This window comes from Pithys albifrons, chromosome 5 (genome assembly GCF_047495875.1).
Source record: "Pithys albifrons albifrons isolate INPA30051 chromosome 5, PitAlb_v1, whole genome shotgun sequence".
NCBI classification, from domain to species: Eukaryota; Metazoa; Chordata; class Aves; order Passeriformes; family Thamnophilidae; genus Pithys; species Pithys albifrons.
The window spans coordinates 26,001,124-26,024,096 of NC_092462.1; the positions used below are offsets into that span (position 1 = coordinate 26,001,124).

A 22,973-nucleotide genomic window follows, 5' to 3' on the forward strand; every position below is an offset into this window, starting at 1 on the left:
TTTTCCTTCTTCTTTCCTTTAAGCAGATGGACTCTAAACAGTAGAGTTTCAATGCCTTGACTATGGCAAGGCCACATATGAAGTACAACGTACACAAGTAATTTTCTTCAGCCCTCATCCATTTAACTGTATGATTCTTTCTTTTTTTCTGAATTTTTACCCTTCTTTTCAGATGTGCTAAATATAAGTGACAATGTCTGTTACATTTTCTTCACTATACAGAGATACAACCACACATCAAGGTGGCCATGTTTACCAGTCAAGTAGGAAAAAATATACTCCTACTTTTTAGTGATACCCATGAAATGCATGAAAGCATATTTTACATTAATAACTTGATTTCCTTAAGCACATTTTACAGAAGAACTTACTCAGTCTACTTAACAAATGCCAAAAATTTCTTAGAGCTTGGATGTGTGCAGAGCTCTCCTCAAACTCCATGCTGAAACCAACCATTGACCATGGCTATGTGATTACGGCAAAGGAAGATTTCTTTTCTTAGCTTTTTGCTAGAGTGTTTGCTGGAAGATGTAAAGGAGATGAGATTTATGGTTTTTTTCTATACTTCACATGATGCTCCAAGCAGAGGGAGAAAGAAAAAAAGGAGTTTTAATTAGATAAAATTTTATTTATAACTAAGTCTTTGGTAGTTCAACTAATGGCAGTGGAGTTATTAAAATGATTTATGCTATTTATATGTTTATGCTTCTGATAATATAAGCATATTTTAATAGTTTGTCGTATACAAAGTACGATTCATCTCTTAGACAGCAGATTATTTTCCCAGTTACATGGCAAGTAGGCAAAAAAGCAGACTAGACTGATATAAATTAAAAGTACTTCATCACAAAAAAGTAATGAAGTAATGGTTTTCCTCAATCATGAGAAGAATATTTACCAAGTCAAGCAATTCCCTTACAGTTTCCTGCTCTTCTAATTCCCCAGGAGACAGGACTGCTCAGAATACTTCGCAGTTGAAAGAGCGAGACAGCACATTTCCCTGGCAAGGCACCCTTTTTGCCATGTCTTTAGCACTGATGAGCACTTGGGCTTGAGGACTTCTCTCCACCTGCACTGAGCAAACAGTGATGTCAGTGGTGGTTGCACACCTGCACTGCTGGAAGAGCTGCCAAACCCACCAGACAGCTCTTTGCATACCCAAGTGTCTAAAGTCACCTGAGTGTTTGCGTGGTTTGTGAAAAGACACAGAAAAAAAGACCCCAAAACAGAAAATAAGCCCTTTCCCACAGACCATTTAGTCTCAAAACAGACACAATTCCCATTGTCTTCAGAAGTTTCTCTCAAGTAGGAAAATCAGCCTATATAGTAACTATCACTGTTTAAATGGTATTGTTTCCTAAATTTGGTACATTTTGCTTGAAACCAGTTCAAAGGTCCTCCATATGGGATAGGAGCAAGCAGCACTTTGCCTGCTGAGAGGAGCTCTCTAAACTGAGGCACTGGGTGCACAACTGTGCTGCTGCTTGCTGTCTCATTAATTCAGGAATGACTTCCTGGGAGTCATGCAAAATGATCACCAGAATACAGTGCACAGGGGTTAAACATCAGCTTTTGCCATAATTTCCTAAGCTGGTCTCTGGCTGACCTTCCTACTTGCATAGGGAGAGAGTACAAGACCTCTGTAGTGCTTTGCTGCTACAACTGCACATTCTGCCCCTGCCTGGGGTAGAACTGCCCCTCCCCCGAAATGCTGAACTGCCATTTTCATTGGTATTCACTTTGCCTGGCACCAGAGGCACAGAGGCTATCAGCTTCTACTGCAGCCTGCTTTACAGGTGTTGGTGCGCCACATGCTGAGTAGGGATGCAAAGCATAAAGGAAGGGGAAATAAATCCCTCCACCTTCAATGCCTCTGAGGGAAGGAATAACTGTTCCAGAGTCCCTGTTCCCACCGTGGAAACTGCTGCTCTGAAAACTTCAATAAAACCTCTTGGAAGCCTGGACTCTCTAAGGCTGTGCTGGAGTTACCGTGTTTCAAATTATTCCACTTTGGACAGACATAGGTATGACACATAGCAAACACTGGTTTTATTCCAGCCACAATTGGTTGTTTTGGTGAACTGTTCTCATTTTAATAAATAGAACCTCACTCACACATGACACTTCAGGATTTGGTTTGAAGCCAAGCCAGTGCTCAGCTTTAAAGGGTTAACAGCTAGGATACCTATACTGCAGAGAGGTAAGCTTTGTTATAAAGGAAAAACGTACATTTACATCAGTATAATTAAAATGATCAGTCAAAAGCCTTGGTTTGAGGATGTCAGGCTATCTTTAGCTGTAACAATAGGGTGTATCAGTTACATAATACTTGACTGTTAGATAGCAAGTAGTGTACTTACAAAGATTTTATCTAATATATTTATCCAGATGTATTCAACAGAAGAGATTCTTCTCTCAAACCAAGACAATTATGCTCAAGACTATAAGCTGACTGTGAAACAGCATGAGCTCAGATACTGAGACGTGCCTTGGTAAACTATGTCACACAAGTGTACTGTCCAACAGTTAGGTCTATGTATACTTGAGAATATTTCTTGAATATGAAGTACAACTACATTGCTATTTTGACACTTTTCTAGCCCATTCTGAGAGAACTTAATAATTCTGCTCCAAAACATTCCTTTCCAAACCTTCTCTTAATTTTCATCATCTTGGATTAACAAGACTTACATGCTAGACCATAAGACCTGGAAAAATAAAGGAAGAAGCACCTAGTACAGCTAGTCCATTCTTCTCTAAACAGATGACAAAGTTGGTCTACGCACACCTTATAACCATTGACCTGTTTCTTGCCTGTATTTTTAAGTCCCCATTATAAAATTCAGTGAAGGGAGATTGAAGGCACTGACAAATATCAGCATTAGCAGCAATGCAACAATCTGTCACACCACTTAAACTCAGCTGTTTGTAGAGTGATGGCCAGTAGAGACTGCACGCTAGGAGCAAAAGACAAATGCCTGGATTCTCCCCAGTGTTTCTTCCAGCTATTTACACAAAACTTTGTTGACCTTCTTTCCTTGTTTCTTTTCAGTGTCAGCTGTTTTTTACTCATGGCTAAGCCACAGTTGTTTACAATACACCAAAAAATCCAAGTTAATGATCTTAGAGTCTCCAACTCAAAGTACATCTGGTCTGGAAATGTGAGTCTGTCTTAGGCCCATCTATCATGTAAATGCACACACATCTAAATGGAAAAGCACCCTGTGTTACAGATTTGCTGGTGAACATGCAGTAGTACCCTTATCATTCCTATCAAGTGTAACTCAAGAAAGACATCTCAAAAATTCAAAAGGAAAGCAGCAAACTGCTGTTTAAATGAGACTCCATTAGGCAGAACTCTGTTCATGACTCTCCCAGGTCATTGTTTTTGTTAGCAAGCTACATGAATAACTGCAAAGCTATTTGTACATCGTTCATCAAGTTGGGTGCAGGCTCCCGCCCTGCCAGAGAGTTCTTTTACATGTTCAAACCACACTGCTCTGTGAGAAAAAGTCTGATGGAAATGAAGGGAAATTTTGTGTCTGGTCAGCAAGGGTGTTTTCCGAAATAAAATCAGAATGAAGATTTAAACTTATTTGGTAAATCAAAATACTAAAAAGCCATGATCTTTTAATCTCTCCCTAATGTGAGTAGTCCTCACAGTGATCCCATGTTTTCACCGAGCTTCACAATAGATTTACTCATTACAGACTTAGAACATGAGTAAAGATTTCATGAGCAGGTCATCAATACATGACAGCATAAAAATATTGAAATGTAAACTTTGTATTAGATGGAAGAATTCATTTTCAGTTATTTTATAGCCACTTGGACAAGCCTTTGAAAAGAGGCATGGAAATGGTCTTGTTTGTTCACAGAAAAACTAAGACCATGTCTATCAATTTTTCTGAAGCACCACATCCACTCATCTCTGTACTGAGTGATGTCATGGTCTGACAGTGTCTACAATACATCTTGTATGACAGAAGTGAAATATTTTCAAAGCTTAAATAATCTGCTTTTGCAGACAAACCAAGTGTATGAATATATAAGTCATTAGACAATTACTGCATTCAGACAAAGCAGATGTAGAGCACTCCATAAATCTACTTCTGCTGAGCAAAAACCTGCTCTGACTCCAGTTCAACACTACAGAACAATCACATCTGAGAGAATAAACCAGATTACTTTTTAATCCTAACCCTTTCTCCATTGATAATTATGGCTGAGACAGTGCATACATTTACGCTGCTCCATATAGCCACCAAACCCACTCCAGAAAATTACCTTAAGTAGCTACAAAGTGTCCTTGACATGTGGCCTTGTTCTTTCTGATGGGATTATTGACTGAAGGTTTTGTCCTAAAGGAAGTATAACAGAACCTTTGTATTTTAACCATCGGGCTGCTTGTGATGAAATAGAAAACACTGCAGGTTTGTAGTCAGGCCCCAGCTGAGCAGGATGCTGGAGCTCTACCACCTACTGTTAGATCTAACCAGTGCAGAGTGTGCTCCTCCACAGGTCCCTACTGGGTGCCTTCCAGTGGATCACACAGGAAGTCTGGATTACAGATATTTTAGGTCTCCAAATGGAGGGCTAAAATGACTGGCAATCCTTTAGCAGTGACTGGGAGGAGTTAGATCTATCCTTATCCCACCCCAGCCTGTCTGCCACCCAGGGAGTTCCGGAGTTGCCCCACAGCTGGGTGCCAGGACACAAGACTAGAGGCAGGGGGCTTGCACTAGCAGGTGGCAACTCCCAAGCACAAACACACCAAAGAAACACTGCTAATAACACCTCATCTCCCCAGAAGTCCAAAGGAGTGGATGAAGTACCATCATCCTTCATTTGCTACCATTCAATTAACTGCTGAATGTAATTTTCAAAACCGAGGAACTAACATGCTTCAGAAAACATGTTATCTCAAAACCCACACTTTTTACTGAAGAGTTCTCAAGAAACAGGACTACTGGAAGGCTAACAGCAGTCTGACATGGATTCTTGGAGAAGAATCACCAAGCATCACATGCAGGAAAAAACTTTGAAAAAACCCAAAAGGTTGCCTTTTTGGAATGGTCCTGGGAATAAGATACAAGCAAAAGGAAAACCAACAACTAGAAGTGCTAAGGATCAGATACACAGGTACAATTTAGAGATTGGTCTGCATTCAAAACCAGGACTGGTGAGCACCATGAACCAGCCAGGCTATTGCAGGTTCTATGCTCAGGGCTTCAGAGGAGGGAGACATACATATGTTTCCATGCTTGAAAAATGTATCTTCTAAAAGAAGAGCATTGATTAGCTCATTTTAAAAATTTCTTCACTTATCTAGAAATACATCACATGAATATATATTGGAGAGATATGACATGGGACCATGCTGGTGTATGGCAAATGATAACAGAATATAACTGTTGGCATTCAAAACTGAAAAACATCAGGGCTCAGCAAGGATTCACAGATGATAAAACCTAATCCAGTCTGCAGACACTTTGCATTTGACAAGATCTGCAGTTTCTGTGTATTCCTTGCTCTGTCCGAAATCTGTTTTGCAACATCTATTGTTTCCCTTTCCGTTGTGATCATGAATAATGGATTAGCTCTAGATACCTGCTCTCCCCATGATTAACATATGATAACACTCCCACGTTTAGCATAACCCTGCCTCTCAAATCTTGCTAGCCCTATATTAGTCTGAAAGTTTTTACAATAAATGTCTTTGTTCTACCCTGGGATGAAGTCCATATATTATTGACTGTAACAATAACAACTACATAATTTGCCAATATTGTTATAATCATGTTATATCTGTATTTTTTTCTACTGAGAGGCAGCAGAGAAACTTGGGTTAGAGACAAGACTTGCGTTGTTCTAAGGAAAGAAGAAATAGGAATCCAGTGCAAATGCTGGAAAGGTTCAAATCTAGCTCTGTAGTGGATTTACAAAGAGCTAAATGAGATCCAAAGTCTTTTAGGACATGTCAACAAATCAAATAGAAAACACAGCTATTCCAACAAGCAATCTGTATGTGCGTACATATTTCCTGTTGGTAGAACTGCCGTGTAAGAATTTGGCTTAGTTAACCTAGTTAGGAAACTCCTAATATAAGTTTTATTTGCTTCTCCTTTTTGAAAGCAGCTTACTATTTTCCTTTTTTTCTTTTATAGGCCACCAAATTACATGTGACCAAATGTACCTATTTAGCGAAAATGGGTTCCATTAGTATGTAATCTTATACTTGCATTGTTTTCTTCTGAAGGAAAGTAATGGAGAACAGGTGGTGATGCTTAGCATCAGGCTCCTGTTTCTAGAATTACAATCTACTGGGAGCCACCAGCAATGTCTGAAAGCTGTCATAAGTGCTCGGAACTAGTATGATCCAGAGCACACTCAATACATTAAAGCTTCTTTTTTAAAATTTAAGTAGGTGTGACAGGAGAAAACTGGCTGAATGGTGCAGGGATTCTAACATGTCCCTGCAAAGGGTCGTGATTTCCTTCTGCATCCACCATAAATAACTCAAGCTGGCCTCCATTTTCACAGCAGAAATTAGACGTTTAAAAAATTCAAATAGGTACCACATGCACTATAAACCTTTCTGTTTTAGCGTTCAAATGCAGGCTCATTCACATTGTTGGAAAATATGGGATTTAAATTCTCCTAGAAGAACTTCAAGCAGCTGCTCCTTTACACTTATTTATTCTTTTCTCCATGCCACAAAAACAGCAGTGCCAATAAATGTCTCCCTGATGTAGTTTGAAAACCTACTGATGTCACACAGCATAAATAGTTTTAGCCAGTGAGTCAGAAAACCACATGTCAAATGGTCATTTCTTTACTTTAGCAATCCCATCCTTCCCTTACTAAGTAGGAAGTGGTTTAGAAATCATTCTATATACCCAACTGTGTTTCCTAATGAGTTCTTTTGATAAAGACAAGACAGAGACACCAGCTAGCAGATCTATCAATACAAGCAAACAAGTATTCGAGCCATGTTTTAGAATTTAGCGTTATTATTATTGTGGTTATTTCTTTTGGGGAACCTTAGTCAAAGTGGTCCCTGCAAGCTGAAATTAGTTGATTCTAGGCTATCTTCAACAGGCCTTGGAGCAGAGTATATGGATCTTAGCCATCTTCATTCTCACCTGTGTTAGCTTTCCCCTAAAACAGAAGGCAGTGTGATGAGCTGCAATTCTATAGGAATCATACTCTGATTCAACAGTGCTCAGGAAATTCTTTTGCTGCTCCTGATTTTTCTCAAAGGCTTACTGCAGTGAGAATGCCTTGCTCTCCAACAAGTCCCATGTAAGTGTCTCGCCACTTGAAGCCCTGTGGCTATGACAGAAAAAAAAAATTAAAAGGTGCCCATTGCTCTGAAGATACTATGGAAGGAATATCACCTTACAGAAGCAAGACAAGCTCAGGATACAAATCTGTGAGAGACAGCAAAAGACAGCAGTGTTAGGGGAAAGAGGATGGCAAATACTATTTTTTCTTGGCTTTGTGCTAAAAACCAAATTTTTCTCTTGAAATTTTGTTTTCCAAGATGATAAACACAACTGTTGCCACAGTTTGGGGATTTTTTTAACTGAAGAAGCACTAGATTTGCACTTCAAAAGATCCATCTGAATTCAGGTTGCTGAAGTAAGGGATTATGCTAAATTGTGCCATCAGATCAATCTAAAACCAGCTGTTCTCCAAATTTCCTTTATATTAATACTTATTTTCCCTCATTTATCACTCCAGTTAATCTGAATCCAGTTGATGACTGAAATCTCCTCTAGCATGTGCATTAAAAGCAAAATTTTGACCAAAAGACAATCACAAAATAATTATTATTGGTAATGAGTGAACCAGAAAAAGTGTAGGGCCTGACCCGAGGAAAGGTTTCATCTCTAAAAGATAGAATAATTCTCATTCTGTTTGTGAAGTGACTAAATTTATACTTTGGAAAACAATACATATGAAAGCATATGCTACCATTTTTAAACAAAACTAATTTATAATAATTCTAATTTAATTCCAAGCTCCAATCTTATCTTCAAAAAACTATTCAGAGAAAATATTTGCTATGCTTTGAGCAGTGAATAAGATGGAATTATGAAATTTAAAATCACAAATAATTTAGTTTTCAAGAGACCTAATTTCTTGAAGGCTTTTTTTTTCCCTGAACAAGAACTGAAGGGTTTGTGTTTTTATCAAAACTTCTCAAACTTTTTTACAATACTTTCTCTTTTCCTGGTACTAGAGGTTGCAAAAGCAGTTCTAACAACAGTGTGTTTGCAAAAAAAATCAGAAAATAAATTATAACTTTCCTGCTTAATCCACATAGCATAAATTGTCTTAATATATATATGCATATATGCACAGATATATGTCAGATATAATGCAAAAAATTGTATCAAATGAGGATATGCTATTACAGTAGGAAAACCAGAGACATTTTCCTTACTATACCATCTCTAAAATTATGTCCTAGGCTAAAATTCTGAAAGTATTTTAAAGGTAGAACCACTTTAGTTACATTTTTAAAATCTTTTTCCACAGCCTACCTGATTACTTGCTAAGTCCATTTAAGCACAAATTTACCGTGGCCTGGAGCACAAAGATACTGGAGTTAACTTTTACAAATATCACAAACTTGAAAGTATTATATTGCTGAAATTTCCTTTCAATTCAGAGAACTTGCTCAGGTGGAAAAAAATCAGTGCAACTTCAGAAAAATGAGGTTTTCCAAGTTATGACAGCTTACAGTGATTTTTCTTTTCAGAAAAAGGACTTTTTATTTCAAATTCACGTTGCTGTTTGAAGACACAGCAGAGTTATAACACTGCATTTTAATGGGATAGTTGGCCATTAAGTCTCTACAATACTTTTCTTTCCTCCATTCTTGATAAGATGCTGCTATTACTAAAGTTCGTTCCATGGTAGGAGTGAATTCTTTCCCTCATGAAAAGAGAACATAAAAGCAGTAATGATGAATTTAACCAAGGAACTACAATGTTAGAACAGAAGATAAGCATAGAACTGAGTGTCTGACCTTTGATCAGTAGTTTAATCAAATGACTAATTTTTGTTGCCTTCCAGACAATGGACTTACCATCTTTCTTCAAAGAAGAGAAATCTTAATTTTCAAAAGAACGTGAAAGATGAATCTGTGCTGATTTAAGTTATTCTGAACTAGCTGGTAGATAGTACATATACATTAATTGTATGCAATTCATGAGGGATAACATTTATGGCACCATGATGTCAACAGTTTGCTGACAAACACACTGTTTATTTTTGCCCAGATTGCTCTTCTCCCTAAGCAGTACCTTGTGGCAGCATACTTTGCAGGCAAACTACATTGCACTGCAAATGACACAGTTCACCCTTCTCAGTTTGTCAAATCTGGATCCAATTTTTCAAATGAAAGATCACTTTGCTGAACATTTATTTTTCCTGTGGAATTACTGTTTGGTGAATAGGCTGTTTTCAGCCTTGGGGGTTATTTATTTAGATTTTTATTCTCTTCAAAATGTTGGTGGAAAATGTTTGTCTGCTGGAGGTTTACCATATGCTTCTGATCTGAAGAATGACTGACTTGTACTGCCTAAGAAGTGAGTAAGCAAGTAAAAATACAGACAGGAGATTAAATGATAGTTAAGTGTCTAAATAAGCTAGGAATTAAAGTTCCAGTTTCAAAAGTCCGTCAGATTAATTGAGTTCCTGTCTAATTAATTGTCCTGGGAACTTGAATTTCCATATACTTAAGAGTTTAATATAATATTTAAAAGGGATGGATGAGAGACAGTGCAAACTGAGAAGGATAGAAAATGAATGTAGCAGTAACCTGCTGATTCAAGAGCAAATGAAGGTTCTCAAAACTAATACTCTTCCTATCTGCAATAAATTGTGATACTCTTCTGCTTAGACACTGTATAAATTGTGAAAACACCACCTTCCCCCCCACCCCACCCCCACTGAACCATTAAAAAGAAAAAAGCAGGTTTTTATTCTGAGAACTTTTCTGTCAAAATGGAGCAGTCTCAGTGAAGTATTACAATTTCCATTCCATTTTTTTTTCTGTTTCCTCTTAAGCACTAAAAGCACTCTGTAAGTTCTGATGTTTCCAGGAATTCTGGAAGCAGAATATTTTGTCAAAAGAAATGAGTTCCAAAAGTAGAAATTATGTCAAGCATGCATTTTTTAAAAACAAATACTTTCAAGGCAAGTTTAGCAAAACTACTTAAGGAACATCGATTTAAACAGTATCATTTTCAGTCTGTGTACTTTCTATTAAACTTCATGACATTTAACTTCATCTGTGTTTGTCTTCTTTGAAAATACTCTCAATTGTGTAAGTGTTTGGATTGGTCATCTATGCTATCATCTTCCAAACATTTTGAGTTCCTTAAAATATCATGTATTTGTTTCAGAGAAGAGCATTTTACATAATGGGGAAATTCAGATAGCATATGATGACAAGTTTTTGGAATCAGTGTCACTGAAGTTTAGCATAACTAATGACTGCGCCAACCAAACATTATGCTTTAAGTCACAGGCTTCCACTCATGGGTGAATTAAGTAGTCCCTTTATGCTTTTGAATGAGATAGTCATCTATTAAATACAGCTCTCGGAGCAAGTTTCCTCATATTCAGGTAAGTTTACACTCACAAAACAATGGGCCACCTTGGGAAGGCAGTTCCACTCGTCCTCCAATACTTTGTGCACTTAGGACTGTTTGAAAGACTTGGCTTTCTATTTCAGTTTAGCTTGTGCTTCTGCACCCTTTAACACTAATAATACATGAAGGTAATATGACACTGAATTTAAAATTTTTCTCTTTTTCCTATGTAGGAAGTCTTTTGGAGTCCCAAGGAGAAACACAGGTCTGGATACATGTCTTTTTTAAGAGAAGAGGTGGGATTCCACTCCAAATCCAGAGAATTTCAGTGCCTATTTCATATTTCTAATTAGGTCTCACAAAAACATTTTCTAAATCATCTTTCCTTTTTCAAGAAAAATATCATTTCAAAATCAGAAACAACCTTCACAACCCAAAAGCCATATTGGTCTCACCAGTGCATTTCTATCAGCAATAGCAATGCTGTGGCATCAAGATGCAAGTAGCAAAATAATGTTTTCTTACCAGGTAACACAGAACAGAATTGACTTGGGTAGCTGACATGTACAGGCTGGAAATGGCTTAAGAACTTCTCTATTAATGAGTCCATCAATATAGAAGACATACATTATGTTTTGTTGGATGTCCAACACCAACTCTATTTTTTTCTTTTTTTCACATTTGTACAGTGTTGGTGCACACACTCTAATTTTACAATAATTTAATGACAATTCTTTGCTTTTAAATATACTGTCTTGCAAAGAAATTATACCACCATCTTGATAGAAGGACACAAGGGAAGAATTTGAAGGTTTAGATTAATGTGTGAAAATGCTGAAATGAGAACTGACTCAGACAATGGAATGGAGCTTTAGCCCAGACTTTCTCTAGACATCTAGAGAAGCAGGTTGACTTCAAAAGTGGCTAAGCACCCAGTTCCTTTCAGCTACAAACTATAAATATTGCTGTAAGTTTAATTTTAAAAAAAAATCAGACTCTCTACCTCAAACTGTGAAAGGGACCTGATAGTCCCACATTAGCCTGAAAAAAATCCAAAAAACCCCCAACCAACCAATAACGCATTCATTACCCTCATAAATACTGTATGTCCTGCCCATTAAAGTTCTGGTAGCCAATATATGCATAAAAACAGCAGAATTAACAAATACACATTAGTTGCACCTTTTTTTTTCCCCAGCAAAAATGGTGCCAAAGTCAGAGATTTGAACAAGGGGATAAGTTCAGGATAGCAAGTTACTTTCTACATCTGCTTTAAAGAAAGGAGCAGACTGGACTTGGTCACATCTACCAAAAACATGTACTGCATTAGTCATAAGTGCCACAAGTGTCTTCACATCAATGAACGAGTCACAAGATGTCACATCTTGCTCTCAAACACAGTGAAGGGGCAGTGGCTCTGCCAAGGTTTTTACTGAACCTGGGTGGCTGGAAGGCAGGTCTGAATGCCAAGGTATTTTAAACATGTGTGTTAACCATGGTTTTTAACTGGTTTGGAGTTTGCAGGTGGAAGAGGAGATTAAAGGAGGGGTTTGGGTTTTTTTTTTGTACAGTCAATATTCATTAAGTGAGAGATGGTAACCAGAGACTCTGCTAGGGGAAAATGGGGGAGGAAACATGATATTTTTCACACACTGCAAACTCCCACTTTTGTCTCATGCAGAGGAGGATCTGGTGAAAGCAAGGAAAGAGACACACACACACACACACGCCAGCACTTATAACATTGTGACTTTTATTTAGCCTCCTGAAATCCCTGGCTAAATAGACTTGAAAGATAAAATAGTGGATTCTTGCATTGTGTGACTGTAATCCATTGCTCCTTGTCCTCAGCTTCCTGTATCTAATTGTAGACAGTTAACCAGCCTTGTACTTCCCTGACATGAGATAGTTTCCATCAAAACCATAACAACTTACGAAACACTAGACTTTTCCAAAGTTTGAAGATACTTAGCCCTGTGTATAATGATAATTTGTGAGGGAAGAATTTACTAATGAGTAAAAAATATGCTTGAAGAAGTAACAAAGTAAAGGAAAAAGACCTCCCAAACCCCAAATTCATCATTCCGAGTGATAAATGCCATGAAAATCTGACCCTATTTTGAAAATTTAGGGTATTTACTTCTACAGCTGACTAAATCATAGCAAAACTCTTTGAAAAGTCTCCCTTACTTGTGCATCCTACATACTTTGTAATCTGTCCTAATCCTCTTTGTCTATTTCTTCATTTTTCCATTTCCTTTTCAATACAGTCATGTTTTCCATTGACTGCAGCGATCTCTTTGGACTATTTAATGTTTTTACTGAAAGTCTTACTGGAAAACAAAACTTCACTGGAGTTCATGGGAAGATTAACACTGATGTCCGTGGGCATTGGAGAGGATATAAAAATCAGTCCCCACTGTTACAGATCCAAGGATCAAGTTCAGCTAAGTAGTCAAATTTTTGCCTGACTAGTATTTCTATATGTACATCCTAACTGAGGTAAACAAAACAACATAAATGCTTACATTAAGTGAGATATGCCTAAGTTTTCTGATAAACTGAGTTAACAAGCTGGGCTACTTTTGATACTGATAAATTGTTAATGATTTTATGTTGATAAAAATGAAAAACTAAATAAGTACCTAGAAGTCACCATAATATATGAGAGTAAAGTGATCATGCCAGCATCCTGTTAGTTGCAAATAATCAAAGGAGTAAGATCATAGGCAAATACAGAAGGATTTCTCCCAGATGCATTCTCCCAGCTTCAATCAACAGCATCTTAGACACATCTGAATTTGGAAGTTTTACCACTGTGTTTAGCTTAGATACATCTGAAGCTGGATGTTTAGTACCTACCAGTGCAAATTCTCATCTTTACATCTCTCTCCTCTCTGTTTGAGCAGTTCCATATGGCTCCCACATCATCGTGAGGCAATCAGTTATACAACATGAAAAAGTAGTTCCTGGCTGTCTGATAATTTCACACTGTCTGCTCTTGGCTCTTCTACAGCAAATATGGAGTGATTGTTCCCCACTCACCTTTTCCCGACTCTTCATTACTTTATAACTCTGTTCTGTTCTCCCATGGGTATCCCTTTTCCAATCTGAGTCTTTGCATCCTATGCACTTTCTCCCGGGGTTAAAGCAGTTCTGCTGTTCTTATCACCTCTGCTGTCCTTCTCCTCTTAGTCCTGACTGTCTTCATAAATTTAACAGTTATTCAGCACCATGAAACTAGAATCACTCTAAAAATGCCCTCTGTTTGCTTTCATTTCCTGATATTCCACCTAGATTTTAATTATTTTTTTATTTTTTATTATTTAATTTAGGTCTCTCTGCTGCTGCCTCAGCATGAAAGACAGCTAAGTTAACTCTAAATTAAAGGTTATCACTGTATGTGTTTAACTACCATCATATTATGTAATGTATGTTGCTTTATATTTCTAGAAATGGAATTTTACCCTCAGGATTTATGCCTCAGATGCTCAGTATATACTGCCATTTACTACAACTCTTTGTGGTCCATTTAAGTTCTTAAGTTGTGAATATGTTTGTTAGAAACTTCTGTGCTACATTAATCCCCCATTTTCCAGAACATTTGACAATATTTGAAACTTTGCTTATAGGCTCCCTGCATTGTGAAACCTGGCAGTTTAGTCCTGCTTATTTTCAATCAGTTACTATTTATTCTAATCAGTTATGAAATGGGTTATCTCTTGGGAATTTAGCTTCCTTAGTTTTTGCACTTAAGCTATATCTCCACTGGAATGACTATTCGAAGAGCAGAAATGATGTCATTTGATTTTTATCTCTCATTAGCCTGGTAAGAGTGTGTTGGTTTGAAACATTAATATTGTAATTGTATGGCCAGACTTCACAAACGCAGATTTGGGCAGGGCTCTCCCCACGTGTGTGTGCCCTTCCAGCCCGCACAGTGGATTTTTTAGGTGAGGCACAGCGTGCACAGAACTGGCCCCCCCGTTTAAGTCCTAAGGTTCATCTGCCACAGCAGAGCGAGCTTGGACAGTGACAATGAAGTCCTTGGGACTGTCACAGCACCCGGTACTAACCAGGGCTGACCCTGCTGAGCATCCGAGATGTGACGGGATGGGATGGCAGGGAGGCATTGAACTGCCAGGGGACGGTCCCACTGAGACTCGAACTCAGGGCCTTCGGATTCAGAGTCCAGAGTGCTCTCCATTACACCACAGGACCGCCCCAATATTGTAATTACAAATATGATTAAGGCTGAGTGTTGAGAGACTGTTTTGGGATATAGGCTGAGAGGAAGAGAGAAGCCTCAGCCTTGCAAATGTTACCAGGACAGAAGAGCACTAGAGATTTTTTTGTTCTGGAAAACATTCAGGTGAAACATGCTGTTGAAATGAACTTCAGAAGAAGCAATTGTTTGCAAAATGTCTTCTAGGAGCTACTGTTTCAATTAATTCCATGCCAATAGGGTAGTTCGGATGGAAGGAGGTCAAAAGTAAAAGCAGTGTGATATTTTACTAACAAATGGTCAAAGTATACAAGCACAAGGGCTTCCAGTTAAGTCAATGGTGGCGGGAGCAGTCAAGCTCCTGGTGCTGAAGTATAACACAGGCATTACACCACTGACAGCACACAAACTGTGTTCATGGCTGGCTCAGTCTGCTCATACTGTTTCAGCAGTGTGGATCACTTTGGCTGAATTTCAGCCCTGCACCACCTAAGTAGACATTCAAGCCCTCCAGCTGCTGTCTCACAGAAACTGGTTTGCCCTTCGGTCAAGGGGTAAAATTCAAATTCAAAGGGCTAAATTCCAGAAGTAAAACAAGAACCAAAAAAATCCCTAAATGAAAAAACCACACACACATTCTACCACTTGAGAACCAAATACTGACCAACAGACAGAAGAAGCACTGGAAATCAAACCAAGGAAAGAGAGAAAATAAAATCCAGAAACCGAGTGTCAGTCTCTGTTGTGCAATCTGTTCTCACAGAATCAGCTAAATGTGTACTAGTGAATTCCACTTCAGCATTTGCTCCTACTGCCACTATATCCTCATTATCTGGGCAATGACTTAAGCACAGCTCTGGAGAACAGCATGGGACCGGTGTTTCCAAAATGCCAAAGTCAATACGTTCATATATCAGATACGCGAGCAAAGGGAGCCATCCCAGCTGCACAACACATGATGTGTCAACTGCTTTACATAGGGTGGGTCAGGAAGAAGCTCATTAAAGACAAGCACTACAGCTCTGCTTGCAACATCTCTTTATCCTTGTACAGTTTTACATTAAACAAAAAATATGCTGGTTTAAGAAAAAGATTACTCTTCTTGAAGACTGAAACCCATACAGAAGGACTAGAGTAACTGTGTCTGGTACATCAGACACAGATCCATCACTGATCTTTCGTATAATGATTTCATTGTTGTTGGAACAGCATAAATTATTCTGATTTTCTGTAATAATATTTATAACAAATTATTCTGTTGACCAAACTCGGACTGTTTTGCATAGGTGATGAAAGAGGAGAAAGGTCCTTGTCCCTGAACATTCATTATACTGCAGGAATCCCAGACAGACTATTTCCTCTGAGCTGTACTTCTCTCCTGCGTGGCAAAGGCCATGATCCCACTCCCTAAATGCATGCAGAACTTAATTCCCACTGAAAGCGTTTAGGGACTTAGGTACATAAACACACTTCAGATTCATGCAATCTATAAGCAGGGCCAAACCTTTAAGATGGCTTTCTGTGCAGAAATGTATGGCACTTCTTGGACAAGAAGAGTAATGAAACAGCATATTTTACAGAATTAGGAGCTGAACTGTAGCACTTCTGTGCAGCATGAACTTGTGTCTGTGGCTAAATTTGTTTGGTGCATCTGGCAGAAAACAGGACTGGAGGGGAGTGAGTTACATTTTTTTTTTGAGGGGGTACTGAATTCTCACCACCATTATGGATGCTACCCTCAGTGTACCTGAAAGCTATTCCAAACAAGTTATCTTCACACGGCCGTTACAGAAGATAATGTGTTTTCTCTCATTTTAGCCATCCTTGATCCTTCCGTTCTAACCTTTTAGCTGTAAAGTTTACTTCAGTCCCACCAAACTCGAGTAACAACTGCACCCCAGACCTAGAACTCATACCCCACTATCATACCTATTCCTACAATGTATGCACTGACTTCTAGTCTTCTAAAGCCCTTAAAACAAAGTTAAGACTGTGCTGTACTACTCATCTTTTTTTAGCTATTGGAGAACGATTTTGTGGGTAACCTTCTAAGACAAGAGCCTGAAAATGGATACCCTCTCCATTGCTGAGTGGTATCTCGACTAACTGGGACTGTCTGTGGGACATGCCTGTTCAGAAAAATGAAAGATTTCCAGAGTGCTAATCCCTGTGACACAGACAATCTGCAGCCCATTTGCTATTTCTTTTTGGCTTTATTTTTTAAGAGGGCCTTAAAACATATTTCTCCTTAAAATGACAACATTTTTTTCTGCCCTCTTTGTTCATGGGGCTTTGTGCACTCATAAACAGTTTAAAAGTTCCCTTCACACCTGCAATGCACATGTGTGCCTGTAATAAAGATTCTCTTATCTATCCTTCACTGATAACTTAAGAGGACATTGTTTAAGAAAAGGTGTCATCCTTGTGACTGTAATGGATGAAACCAAACCCAGATTCCAAACTTGGAGCAGTGACAGTGAGGTCAGCATGCCTGGAGGAAGAGGGATTCTCCCTAATGGCCTCACAGTTAGAGCAGAGAGGCTGAGGGGAAGGCAGGCAGACCTGCAACTCTTTTCCAGCTGGAGAATGCTGCTCAAAGACACAAGGAAGCAGCCTGTATCATCCCAAGGTTTTGCTCCATCCTTCATTGACCTTCCTGGACTCTTTGTTGCTTATTTAGAAAATCACGCCAAAAATGCTTCCCAGTTAGCATAATCTGAGCTATGCTGAAGCTATGCTGCTGCTCAAAACCATGTTGCTCAGAAGATGCCCCCGCAGACGTGTTTACACTGTGGGGGAGCGGATCAGCACGCACTGGATGGCAGTGCCGCGACTGCTCTTCGCGGCTGCCTCGTGCGGGTTGTAACTCCGCTTGTGCTGGCACCACTGAACAGGCCCCAGCACCAAGGCCTCAGCAGAAGGAAAATCCTAAGTCAGCCTAACCACAGAACAGTTTGGGATTGGCAAGACTTTTCCAAGTCTCTTTTAGCTTAAGCAGCAGTACAAAGTCTGAGAGAAATTTCCCTCCACAGAGAAAACCTTAATCTTCTGGTTAAACATCACACACTACAATTTGATACTTAATAAATTGTCATGAAGCTATAATACAAGTATTTACTTGGTCACTTATCCTTTTAGCAATAAAAAACAATTGAGACTGAAGTTCAGTTGCAATTTGTTGCAGCTGCTGTGGCCAGGACCCCCTAAGAAAGTAATTTTCAGAAGATTCTTCTTGTTAAAAAGCCATTTTCTTGGCGAGGAGTGGGATGTGTGAAAGATAGCAATGGGGACAAAACCAAGCACAGACATTTACAAGCATTCCTAAAGAGCATTTTAAAAACTCTGTATTTATTTAAACAATTACATTACATTTTATACAGCTAAGCAATTTAGATCCACCACCAAAATATAAAGTAGACTTCTAAGCCTAGGCAGTTTTCCTCTTTACCTGTAAGATAACATGACGCAGCATCAACATTTGGCTGCATCCTGGAGAAAGTGTGGAGAGAGGATGGCAACCTCCTGGTTTTCTAGTCCTTCCTTGGTTCCCAAAATTTCCATTCTTCAGTTCTGACCTATACCCACTCCACCACAGGAGTTGTTTTTTTGGTAAGTAATAGGAACTGAAAGGGTCTGGAAGAACAACTTTTAGCCTTGCTGAGCACCCTGTAGTTTTCAGCTCACACACAGCATTTGGTTACGTGAGTCAAATGGAATCATTATTGCTACCTGACTGGATGACAAACTGAAATTTAAGAATGACGGGTCTGGTAAAACATGACCATTTGACATTGCCTCTCTCCTTCCCTCATTCCCTCCTTGAAGGACAGGGAAAATGATGTTTGAAAAAGAAAGAAAGTGTACTCCCAGTACTCCTCCTACCAAGGAGGTACACAGTAAAAGACACAGCTCAGTCAGTCTCTGCGTCCTGGGCAACCTGAAGCCCCAAGCGACAGAGAGAAACACAAACTTTTCTTTTTCAAGATGGAAAACAACATCTCAAGTCTCCCAGGAAATTCACAATGAACTGGGTGGGAGGGACGCTCTGCTCTTCCGTTTTGAAGCCAAAAGAAAAGAAACAAATATGGCAAGCTCTGCAGTATGTACTAGCCCTGACAGGTCAGGCCAACAGAAGCCTTGTTTGGCCATTTTTCCCTCAGCTGTTACTGAAGAGACATAGGAAAGACAAAGGGTCTGCCAGACCACAGCTCTTGACACTGACCGTCCAGAGCATTGTGGTTGTGCTTCATGAAACACTAGAGATTTGCAATAAACAAAAAACAAACAAAACAAAACAAAAAAAAAATGAACAAACCAAATCAACCAAACCCAAAAACCTGAAAGGAGGGAAGAAAGTCATATGAAAGCAAAAAGGTCAAATACAAGATGGCAACACCTCTCTCACTTCCTTTTTTTTTTCTCCTCTTTGACAGAAACTAAATAGTTCTGATACTTCTGAAAATGGGTTGAACTAAGTTATTGCCAACTACATTAGTTAGGCTTAATAATTTGAATCTCTGCTAGCTGTTTTACATACAGTTCTCTCTCCTGCTTCCATAAACCCTGTTTTACAGCAAAATGTCCAGTTTAGTATCTTTTCAGACTGTCAGCAAGAGATGCACCATTTTCTGCAGGAATATAGAGCAAAAGAAATAAACAAACAAAAAACCCCAATTCTGGAAACTACTTTGCTCTGCACAAAAGGAAAAGGAGCTCTTCCCCCTTCAGATGCATTGCTTTCTCCAATGCTGTTCCCATTAAGAACAAGATTTCAAGAATAAAAGTTTCCTGCTGCAACATAGGCATATTGTGTTCACAATTTCTTCAAGAGATCTCCACTATAGTCATTTCATACTTGCAAAGGAGAGATCATGCTGACAAGCAAGTCACTGCTTTACCCAAGGCAAGCTGCCAAAACACGTAGAACTGAACCCTGTCCTCTCCTTCAGTGGACCGATAAATATGCTTTTAAAAGCATGCACGGCCTGGTTCACACTTACATGATGCACAGAGAATGAGGCAGAGCGCTTGCAGAGTGAAGCAACACCTCATTCCCAAGCATGTGCACAACAGTCTGCCTTTGCTTACTGCTAAAAATGCTGAAGCCGTGCCATTTGCACTACATATGTGCAACATGCATGTCTCAAAGATTCATTACTATGCATATGAAAATTCAATCATATCAAAGCTAAGCTTTACAAAAGTCCCAAGGGGCTGAACTGTGTGCTTATGTGCTTTGAGGAGGGAAAACCAACAACTTCTAAGGTTTTTTTTTCCTTTCTGTAGCACTGCCCTGCTCTTTCCATTAGTAAGAACAAAATAGCTGCTCAATTTGAGCGGACTCTGTGTTCCCACTAAGTGTTTATATCCATTTATTTTCATAACTTAAGTTCTGTTTCTGTGAATACAAATGTATAAATCATAGATGGATTCAAGGCCGATCCCAAGAAAACTGTAACTAAGATGAACAAAACTCATTTTATGAAGATTGCTGTGCTTTGGTCATTTAGTGTGAACATATGTATCCTTTTAACTCATCTCTCCCTCTAACACTATTTTCTGTAGCTCTGGAACAAAGGATTCTGCAATTAGCTTAGAAGTATCATAAATTCATAGATCTTCACATTTCATTGCAATTTGAAAATTGCTTTGTGTTAAGGAATTTTTCAATTAAAATAAATCTGCCCTTCACTCAAAAAGAGAACAATCATACTGAAGAAACAAGATGGTTTGGGGACACACACTGTCATTGCATATCCTATACTTGATGAAAAAAGGAGATGAGGGTCGATGTTTTCTAAAAAATATGATAACTTTTTCAAGCAAAATTAATTTTGAAAGAATAACAAAGCAAACCCTCTGATCTTTCTGGGTTTTGTATTAACCTTTCACATTCGTGGATATGAAGCCCATAGAAGCTGGTTCCAATCTAAAAGTACCAGAAACACAGCCTAGAACACAGCAGTGAAAGACAAAGATTTTAAAACAATTATCCTCAGTTCACTAAAAAAAAAAAAAAAAAATCTAAAATTCTTAATACATCTGGAGTTCTAGTGGTGCAGGAAAATCAGAATGGTGGCTTCTACTTTTCTTCACCACTTCTGTAGCATCATACAGACTTCAGCTCCTGAAATCTATCGTAAATATTTCACGACTCCAATGTTAAAACTGACATGAAGCTCTACAGCATTGGGACACAGTGACAAGCAACATGGCAAGGATGAGCCAAGTAGGGGCTGCTGGATCCATGTCTGACCCACCACTCCCTGACTCTTGCCAGCCACAACCAGTGTGTGCATATGAGGGATGACATGAGCTTGGTAGAGACTTTGGAAAGCCAGGGCAGAAAGGGGAGCTCTCTGCTTTGAAAGGGTTCTCCAAACTAACCTTTTGTTTGGATATACTTAAAAAATTAACAGATATACAAAATCTGGAAAGGAAAGCAACGCTCAGAAAGCAAACAGAAGCAGAAGCTTCATGGGCTCCTCCTTTGCAGAGTTAAATTCCTCCTAAATGACATTTTCAGGGTGAGGCATTTGTAAGTACAACTGTAAAAGGACCAAAGGCTCGACTGACAAACCATGAGATATGAAATGCTTGCAAGACACAGCCGGTGTTGAGATAATTAAAATCAAAATGAAACTTCTGCTATATTTGCATCTGCAAAACATCAGTTAATCAAACATAATGAGTTAATCAAACTCACTTTTCTGAGGGCTAAATGTAATCATGCTTCATAATCTTTTGTGTTGTCCTTAAACTCTGACAGACTTTCCAGAGAGAAACTGATTCTTCCTAAGTACTTGCACACCCAACAGCACATCTGAGTTCTGGAAATTTTCTAGGCATTGTTGCAAAGTTAATAGGAAATAATTGTAGTAAAGCTACTTTAAAGGGAGATTTTGCTATATATTAAGAAATCAATTAATAATATGAATTTGAAGGGAACACCAAGCATGACCCAGGAAGGAGATAATACTCTGCATCCTGTTTTTGCAATTAAAAGACCAGCCATTCAGCTGCTTAGCAAGACTGCTCTCAGGAAACCAGTATGTCACCCAGATTCCTACCAGCAAACAGCAAGAGCAAAGAACAGATTCTCTAGTGACCCCTGCAGATTTAGCAATTCTGTATTTATTTAGTAATATTAACACTACTACTAATAATAATTTAAAAAGCAGCTATTGCTGGATGTAATGTCTAGATATTGTAATTAATTTATTTTAATGCCATAGAGAAATAATTTATACTCTCTTGGTTGCTAGCTATTTAAGATATTGTGGTTACAATTTTTGTGTCTTTGGTACATTTTATTGTATCATTGTCAGGGCACTGCATTCAATTACTACATCTCATGCTGTTTTACTTGCTACAAAGCATCATCCAAACATTTTCTACCAAGTCCTTGTGGGTAACTACATCCTGTCCAAGAAACATATGTATGTCCTTGTGATAATAGGTATCAGTATCAAATTAGTCATATGAATTAATGCCTCTTTGGTTTGGCTTCTGTGGTCTCAAACCTCTTAGCTCAAGCTGCAATAGTTAAAATAAATACATTTTTAACATTAAACTGAGTGCATTTGGAATACTAAGGCTTATCTGATAGCCATCTATTGTGTCTCTGCAGTGTTAAAACTTGATCCAGCTTTTCACTTCTCTCTCCATTTCCCAGACCTCATTATCTCTTAGTCAGCCCCACAGTTGTTCTGGTCCCCTCTGGTAGCTGTCCCAGTTCTCTTCATTGCTGCTGCTCCCATCACATGCACAGGGGAGGGACAGTCCCAATGGGAAGCACAGACTCCAACAGCTGTATAACAGCAAAGGGAATAGGAGACACATTTTATTAGGGAAAAAACTGAAACAATGGCTTGTGTCCAGGGCGTGGAAAGGGCAGAAGATGACAGCACCCATGGACTGGAAAAGGAAAACAGTTGGAAATAAGGTTTGGTAGGTTACAGCCTACTAGATCATTAAAGGTGGCTGAGTGTGAAGGAGTGCAAATCCCAGCACTGATGGAGGAAACAAGCCTAAGAGGAAAGAAGGGACTATAACCCAGAGGCAAGAAGTCAAAAAGATGGTGAAGTGACTTAAAGAGACTACAGAGGCTTTAAGCAGGAATCTACGGAATGGCTATG

At 38.7% G+C, this 22,973-nt stretch overlaps 1 protein-coding gene and 1 non-coding gene across 2 annotated transcripts in view; both read right to left on the reverse strand.

Annotated features, from left to right (window-relative positions):
• DKK2 (dickkopf WNT signaling pathway inhibitor 2) overlaps nucleotides 1–22,973 on the reverse strand; it is a 44,302-nt gene that overhangs the window by 17,054 nt on the left and 4,275 nt on the right. The gene's annotated exons all lie outside the window — the stretch shown is intronic.
• TRNAQ-CUG (transfer RNA glutamine (anticodon CUG)) lies at nucleotides 14,759–14,831 on the reverse strand. Its single transcript has one exon. It is a non-coding gene; the product is annotated as a tRNA-Gln (tRNA).